General features: G+C 33.8%; 1 long non-coding RNA gene across 1 annotated transcript; it reads right to left on the bottom strand.

Annotated features, from left to right (window-relative positions):
• Nucleotides 1-396: 396 nt before the first annotated feature.
• Nucleotides 397-5,082, bottom strand: LOC132312456 (uncharacterized). Its single transcript, XR_009483274.1, has 2 exons — nt 3,078-5,082; nt 397-589 (listed from the first exon to the last, which is right to left on the bottom strand). It is a non-coding gene; the product is annotated as an uncharacterized LOC132312456 (long non-coding RNA).
• Nucleotides 5,083-9,288: the final 4,206 nt, after the last annotated feature.

The raw sequence follows: 9,288 nt of genomic DNA, 5'->3' as shown, positions 1-9,288 counted from the left end.
CATAGGTGAGGTTATTAAAAATAACTTAACAAAGTTAAACATGGTAGGGGATGATATGCCAAAAACAAAAAAAAAAAAAAAAAAATCATGTGGTCGTTCAAATTCATACCAATTATCACCTATTCAACATAATTTACTACCAGCCTAGTACAAAACCGAACAAAACCCTAGCAAGGGGCAAAATTGATCATGCAAACTACAAATTGAAGCAGAATATGAAGACTTATAAGATCCATGGTCCCAAATAAAAAATATAACATGTTAACACCTAACAAATGGGAGAAAAAAAGGTTAAAACAAGCACATCTTTTTTAATATTCGTTGAAACCAATTCTGCCAAGAGCTTTTGTCAAATGAAATCAGATAAACCTTGAAAGACTTGAAAAAACAGAAAAATTAAGCAAAAGGCTAAAGACTTGAAAGAATAAAATAGATAAACCTTAAAGTACAACTTTCCTATCCATGAATTACATGAGGAAGTTACAAATTTATAATTCTTACTGCCAAACTGAACCTTTTTCGAATGTTTCATCAACTGTAAGTCCATTCCACTGAGTAATCGAGTTCTAAGAGCCATGTCTTCAAAATCCTGATGGAAGTGGAAATCAACACTATCAAAAATTACAAATTTAACCCGTGAAGAGATCAAATTAAAGCACAAATAATTATTAGAGACTGGACAGAACAAAATTAGATGAATTAGTAAATATATAAAAGCGATGGCTATGATATATATAGACTTCGCTTAATTATCAGGGACAACAACAGAATGTAGCAGGTGTTAAAAGTTTATTATATATATATAGCTATACACATCCCCAAGTTAAGCAAAGAATAGGGAAGTAACAAACAAAAGATCCAATGTGCACAGACACAATCACTAAGAAAATTAATCTAGTTTTTTTCAATATTCAGCAAAGCTAACAAGTTATAGGGCTTCGAAAATATTTGATTTCTATCATTGTTGGACAAACTTCACACATGTTACTATGTTAGAGAAAATCAACAAGATGACAGATTTATTATTTTTCCCGGTAAGTCCCAAGATGACAGATTGATATAATATAAAAACTATATATATAAAACCATACAAATACATACTATGGCTAAAATGCTTCAGCCGTGAAGAACAAAAGCAAAATATGCGTTATTCCTACATCTTTGTGCTCATAGACGAATATTTCTAAATAACTTATCAAGGCATGTTGTTCTGTGCAATCGTCGTCTATGGATCCCAGATCCGGCGACCTAGGTGGAGAAGAAGAAAGGCAGCGATTAACGTTTGCCAAAGACGACAGATCCCTGATGTAACGTTGACGGATCGTTGTTAAGAGGCGATGTCCTTCATGTTCAGTTTGATGAACTTGTTCACACCTGTCGCCGTCACCGTCCACCTCCTGGATCATCATGTCCAGCTCCTCCACGGTGGTGTCATTGCCGAGCTCCGATGACGAGATCTTGCAGTTGCCATTCACATTGAATTTCTTGAACACTTGGGTCAGCCCTTCCTAGATCTGGGCACGAGAGGACGAGTTCGACGCCATTGATGGTGAGGCCGTGTCAATATCACAATTCCGATGGAGAGGTTGTTGGTTAAGTTCTGTAGATGGGTTATGTTTGGGTGTGATTGGTGCAAGGGTTTTGCAATTGGGTCTTGTGGCAAGCGTCGCCGATGTTCTCCACCTCTCAACTAGCCGCGATCTCCGTCTTCAAGTTCAATTCAGGTGTTGTGGTTGCCTTGGGCCTCTTACTTGTTTTTGAATTTTGCTTAATTCGTTATTCAAAGGTAGGTGGACCAATTTGATCTCTAGAGTTAATTTATGCAACACATTCAGTTCTGAAACGCATATTATACAATCATTGAATGTAAAGTCGAAAAACTCGAACTGGGTGCATAACATTGAAAGAATGGTAGCTAAAATCAGAATCCACCTATATTTATCTCTGAGTTCTATCTAAACATGCAATATATACATGTGTGTGTGTGTACATAATCTTTTAGCAGTTTCAACATTTTATTAACTTATGTTTGAGAGAGAAAGAGAGAGAGAGAGAGAGTAAACAAACTATGCAATTCAAAACAAGGTTATATACAAGTATGTAATCCAATATTTTTAAAAATAGATGCATATAAATGGTAAAACTTAGCCATTTTTCTTAAAGTGCTCCATAACTTTGAAAACCGAGTCACTTGGTACAGCAAAACTCAAACCAGCAGTAGCTAATTTGAGAATGTTAACACCTATGATATCTCCATCAAGGTCAACAAGGGGTCCACCAGAGTGTCCCTATAGCACAAAAGCTATCAAAATACTTACAAAAAGGATGTGAAGAAATATGGGGGAGAGAGAGAGAGAGAAGCCGAGGAAGAAGCTATGGTACCATATTGATCGCACAATCAGTTTGAACATACTCTCTCTGCATTCCTCCAAGACCCATTACATTGCTTTTACGGACAACACAACTAGTTTAAAAGGGAGAAAAATACGGGTAAAAACATAGTTAATTAACTGTTCTCCTCAATTCATCTCAAGTATAGAAAATTTCGGCCCATGATCAAGAAACACACTAAAATGCAATACATAAATCCCAAACACAAATCCAATAATGGTTATAAAGCAATTAATAAGCAAGATTTATTATTTAAACTATATTTACATATTTGTAGTTATATCAAGACAAACTTTTTAAACTCTCAATATACAATATTAAGAAGCAGAAAAATCCATATCATTCAGTTAATTTTGTATACCTCCAAGACCCATTACATTGCTTTTACGGTCAACATAACTAGTTTAAAAGGGAGAAAAATAGGGTTAAAAACATAGTTAATTAACTGTTCTCCTCAATTCATCTCAAGTATAGAAAATTTCGGCCCATGATCAAGAAACACACTAAAATGCAATACATAAATCCCAAACACAAATCCAATAATGGTTATAAAGCAATTAATAAGCAAGATTTATTATTTAAACTATATTACATATTTGTAGTTATATCAAGACAAACCTTTTAAACTCTCAATATACAATATTAAGAAGCAGAAAAATCCATATCATTCAGTTAATTTTGGATACCTGACAACACCGGCTGTAACAGAGTTTTGAAGGGAAAGGGGACAGCCCAAAGCTACCACCCATTCCCCCGGACGTAGCTTACTTGAAGAACCAAGTTTTGCTGATGGAAGTGGAAGTGTAGAATTGATATTCACAATAGCAATATCTGAAAGTAAATCAGCATTTACCACAGTACCGACAAATGTTCAGCCATCTTACAAAGTCACATCAACCTACAACGTTCAACCACTTTCGGATATAACTAATCAAGAGATGAACTATACATTATACTGTTGCAAATTGTGCACATCTCCATACACCCATTTCGATCATTGCACAACACAAACCACACATACCAGGGATTACACGCAAATTCAAAGATAGCAACCATAGATTCCTAACCTTTCACTGTCCATTTAGAGTTTATAGGCAATAGTTTAAACATTAAAACATTTGCCAAATCATTTTTCTCATTTTATATAATTCATGACATTCCTACCCTATCAAAACAGCATGATTATTGTTCCACAAACCGAAAGTTTGAATTACTTAATATAAATACTGTCAAGTCAAAAACTCCAAAACAGTGTGTTTGTCAAATTGGTCCAACTCTCTTCAGTACTATTCATTTTTACCACAGTGTCACTGTTCACAAGCTATATGTTCTATTCTATTAAGATGGCATAGAATTTTGGCACTTAAATTACCTTTGATTAAGCAAGTTTAAGAAACATTCAAATAAAAAAGGATTTTAAGATATTATCAATCCCTTATTCAAGGAAGCAGCAAAGTTAAAAAAGAATGACAAGGGTAGGAAATTGGTGCTTTTGTTCCATTCAAAAATGTAACTTTTGAAGCTAAAAACCTCTCTTGAAACAAAATCTACAGGGAAAGATGATTGTTTCCAATTTCACTTCCTTGAAGTTTAAAATATATAACCAATTTTTCACGGATCAATTGATTACTCGTACCATTTAGTTATTGTATCCTATCATTCCAGTATTGTTGCAAACTCCAATTTGCTACAAACCATTAATGACTTGTTACCAAATAGCTATTGTATTCTATGCATTGATGCCAACTCCACCATAACACAGATCTCTCAACAAGCCCAAGATAATTCCTTCATTGGTTGAATCATTGATTATTTTACAAAATCAAAGGATTAAAAAATCATTCTCTTGGGCTTGTTGAGAGATCTGTGTTATGGGTGCAGTTGGCAGCAATGCATAGAATACAATAGCTAAAGATGGACATTTTTTGTGGGACGGAGGGATTATATATGATTGGTATTCATACATCACAAATATTAGTCACACGAGTCAAGACATATATGCTTATAGGAGTAAGGGAGCACAGCATTGGTAGCCATTACACGAGACTAAAACTGAACAAAACTAATGCATCAAATATTGTAGTTAAAATGCTAAAATCACTAGACTAAAGCTGAACATGACAAAGATATCAAATTTAAAAATAAAAATAAAATGAAAAAATGAGGTCATATAATCCACAAAAGAAGATGGAGATCAACAGTGCAAACAAAGACCGCAAGATATATTTAGCTTGTTTTTTCAATATTTAAATTTGTTCTTTGGATCAGCCTTGTACGTACGTCTATTTGAACTCATCGTGCAAGGTCAAATGCATTAAGTTAACTCTAAATATGTATGTTCTCTGACACAAAAACTAAAAATGACAACATAGACACAAATCACACTCATACCCAAATACATTAAGTTATATGATGTCCATATTTCTAATCTAATTTTGTAAATTTGCACAAGGCCATCAAATTTATTAGCTCCATACATGCGAAATGAACCAACTTGAGGTAAATAAATTTCATAACATAATAGTGATAAAACAGAGAGAATTAGAAAACAGAACAGTCAACAAGGCATGAAAAGGAACAGCAAACAAAAAATGAATCTACTAAACGGACAAGCTAAGCCATGTTTTTCAGAGTAGTACACCATATGGATACAAGAAAGAAAAATTGTGAATATCTAGCGCAAAAGGGTACCTACTTACCTGCCATGCTATGCCGCCAAGCCATTGCTTCTCGGAAAACAGATTCAGTCTCAGCCTGCCTCAAGTATTAAATCATGAAGTCCCAAAGGATGTCATGATCTTTAAGCACATATTTCTGCTTTCTATGAGGCCTTCTTAACCACAAATAATTCACCAACTTCATCTGAATAAGGGAGTACATATTTCTCAAAGAACTTCTTCTCAGTGATATTGCATGCGGTCACCAAACTCGGCTTTTTAAGAAGCAAATTCATGCTTTCCAGAACCTCCAGAACTCTTATCTGTGGCTCAAGCCTATTCTCAATACTGTAACTAAATAATTATGGGTGATTAACAACAAATGAGATATCACATTTGCTCGTGCTGAGGAACAACTGTGTTATCGCCTTAATTTTCCTCTTTGACCGAACAAAAATCAAAAGCAATCTCCTAAAAACCGACAAAATGTCATCTTCTGAAAATCCCAAACTCTTAAAGACCTCCAATTTCAACTCCCAATTCTCTTTAGTCATCAAACCAATAGCCTTAATCGCATGAAGAAACATCTTAGACTCCCTGTCAAGGCCCATCTCATCAACCCTCTTGACATATTCTCTAATACGTGTCGGTTTAAACAAGAAAAGTCACGACGGAAGAGACTTTCAAAGCAGTTTCATGAGAAAATTTGTGTCTATCAATCAAGTAATCCGCCACCGGAATGGGGGGTTTTGGAGACGAAGAGAAGAAGAGGAGAGAAGAGGGATTCGAGTTTTGTAGAAATGTGAAGACTTGTTGAGAGAGAGAGAGATGAGAGTTTTGCAGATATATATAGTCATTTCTTGAAGAAACACAGTGATGTAGTATGTATAATATGCTTTCAATCAAAGCAAAGAGTGTAGAGATGAGTACTTGCCTGTAAAGTGGTGAGCTTCATAGACTTGCAGTGATTCGATTTTCTCTCCTCTCTCGCTCTGGTTCTCTGGAAGTGATTGAATGATGAACTGTGTGCCCTAAAAATAGTTTGAATTCTCTAGATTAAGGCCTTAAACCCAAAGCGATAATGTTACTTCAATGTTTGATTGAGTGAAAGCCCTGGCCCAAGAATTAGGTGGCTGGTGCAAACAATTTTTTTTATGTTTTTTTCCGCTCCAATGTGCCAGAGGTATTAACCTATTGGGTCAACCCACTGACCTAGGCATCTGTAACAAAATTAATAGTAAAATAGTAACATTGGAGGGTGTTGGTATAATTTCATTTGAATAAGTGGGGTATACAATTGTCAAAAGAGGGTACTGAAAAGGGACATAGGACGTTTATCACAGATTTATTACTTATAATGCATCACATTAACAAAATTAAAATTAAAGTTATTTAAGCGAGTACAAAGAAAAGTTGTTAACTAATACTAAAGCTAAAGTTGTTTAATCCATTAACAGAAAAATATTCGTTAGCATTTCTGTAGTTAACAATGGTGATGAATAAAAATGAGAGTTTAATATATACGGGTGTATATAAACATACGCATATATGTACCTCGTGCAAGGTCAGGATGCAATCGAAGAGAAAGAAGTATAGCAGTTCCCCTCTATGATGGAGAAATCAGTAGTCTCCCACTTCCATTCGTCCTTCTCTCTCTGTGGATTGAATGGTGAGAGAAAAGAAAGCGCCACTTTGATGGTTTTGGCGCCGAAAACACCTTTGGAAATTGGTAAAGTACAAGAGCAAAGGTCATCGCCAATCTCCTTTAATTACACATTTATACTGTAATTTGGTTATTTTACATTTGTGCCCCCTACATTAAAGACTTTCAGGTTTAATATGATTTTCTTTTTGAGATTTTCTAGTTGGTTATTTACTACTATTCACCTGCTTGGTATAATCATGGTTTGTGGGCGTAACTCAGTTGAATGGTACGATGGATTTTTAATGTCTAAATAAAGTTTGGGTAGAATGAATTTTGAATGTCTGAATGAAGTTAGAGTTCGAATCATTTTCGTTACGTAAATTTACAACTTATATCTTACTCGTGAGACTAGTACGGGTAAGGGTCCTTTAATTAGATTGGTATGATTTTTTTTTCTAAAAAAGTTCTTTTTGATTATTTACTAGGCTTGATATAATTAAGAAAAGGAGTGATCTCGAACTGAATATATCATATTAGGCTAAATTAAATTTATGAGAAGGCTTAGTTCGAACCAATTCAATTCATAAAATATTTAATTGGATCGAATCAGTTGAAACAATTTGAGAGTTAGGAACTTGGGAGATAGATGCAAATGGTTAGGGATTTATCTATAAATCAGAGCAAGCTCATGGGTTTTTTTTTTTTTTTTAATTTTATTTTCCCCTTGTTTTATATACAGTAGCAGCAATTTTTAATAATGGATTAAAATAATGATGGTGTGGGTGTAGGCAAACGTGCTAGTTTAAAAGCTTTTCGAGGGATTTTAAATTCATAGATCTTGATTCATCACATGGAGACAAGTTTTATGCAAAAATAAAACATGATGTATCATTCAATTAAAAGATTGAATACTTACATCAAGATTTGAGTAAACCTTAAATCTCTCCTCTAAAGTGAATGTTCTCACTTATTATAGATCTCTTTTGCTAGACACATTTTTCATGGATCTCCATCTTCTTGGTAATAGTCTTGCCTTTAGAAATCAATCATAAGCCTGCATGAATGATCTTGGAAAATTAGGCTTGTGGGAGCCTTCATTAGATGAGAACACTAACCCTAATTTTCTAGAGAGAGAAATTTATTCATTTTTTCTTCTTAAAAAAAAATCACCCCCAAAATATACATAAACCATGTATATTTATAGGCAACATAAAAATAAAGAAAAGGAAACAACAAATCCTTCTCAATCTCTAATTCATATGTCTCAGATCTAATATGATTCCAATATCAAGTTGGGTTATGAGTGAGAATCCATTGGGCCTATTATTTTATTGGCTACAATGAATTAATAATTGGCCCGGTTCATGGATCCAATTCAATTAATTCATAAATTAATTTCTATTCTACTAAAAGAAATTAATTAAACTCTAATTAAATAATAAATAACCTCTAAGTCAATATTGCACTTTGACTCCTCTATGCATAATTAGTTATCGGATAAATAAAGCCATCAATCCAACTACGTAATTAATATATTTATTTTGGTACCTTTAATTATTTCTAACTCGATCACAATAAAACATTTATTTGACAAAAATAATAATTTAAATAAATAAATATATAATAAATCATTTTGTCTAAAAACACACGAAGGCCTTTGAATTTACTTTGTGATTAACCATAATCAATACAAAATAAATACAAGTAGCAATGCTGCAAATATTGAAAATATAACCCTCTAATTATTAATTACCTAACTACCCAAAGTGTCGGTCTAAGGATTCCGAAGAATCCGCCGAACAAATCAAAGTAATTATTAATTAATAAAAGAGTCTATAATTTTCTCATACTTAAGAGTCAAATGCCATGACGGTGATAGGGAGTAATTGCATACGACGGCTCTCGCAATATATCTCAACTTAACGCGGATCCAGTTTAAATCTTAATTAATTATGAGTCCATCCATAATTACCAACTATGAACCATTTATGATTACTATTTATATATCATGCATTGATTGCCATCACATACATATATATAAATATCTCTTGTAATCAAATGGACACTATCAATTCTATAATGAATCGAAATATAATACATTGAATTCACCAATTGTATAAAACATAAATATTTCAGAAACGTCAGGAACATATGTCACTTTAATCCAAACAGGAATTTGCTATGCCAGGGCATATAAATCCCAACAGCTCCCACTTGCCCTCATAGCCAATTCAAATTGCACCTAACTCCAATGCTATCCAAATGATGATCAAAATTATTGATCAATGACACCTTTGATAATGGATCAACAAAGTTGTGTTCCAATGCAATGTTCTAGCTACAAGTATATTTTCTTGCCAGACAATATCATGTAGAACATGATACTTCCTCTCAGTGTATCTTGTTCCTCTATAGAAGCTTGGGTTATTGGTTTGGACTACTTTTGCACTAATATCACAACATAGCTCAATAGGCAGGCTAGTATACTCCACAACCTCCAAATCAGTAAGATCAAACCAATAGGCTTCATTTGCCGCCTTTAAGGCTGCAATATATTCCACCTGCAAGTTTGAGTCAGCAGTTGAAATCTGCTTA

This window comes from Cornus florida, unplaced genomic scaffold, assembly GCF_030987335.1.
Source record: "Cornus florida cultivar Cherokee Brave unplaced genomic scaffold, ASM3098733v1 CherokeeBrave_3.0.0_Hap2_Chr06, whole genome shotgun sequence".
NCBI lineage: Eukaryota > Viridiplantae > Streptophyta > Magnoliopsida > Cornales > Cornaceae > Cornus > Cornus florida.
This window is presented reverse-complemented; position numbering and strand designations above follow the sequence as displayed.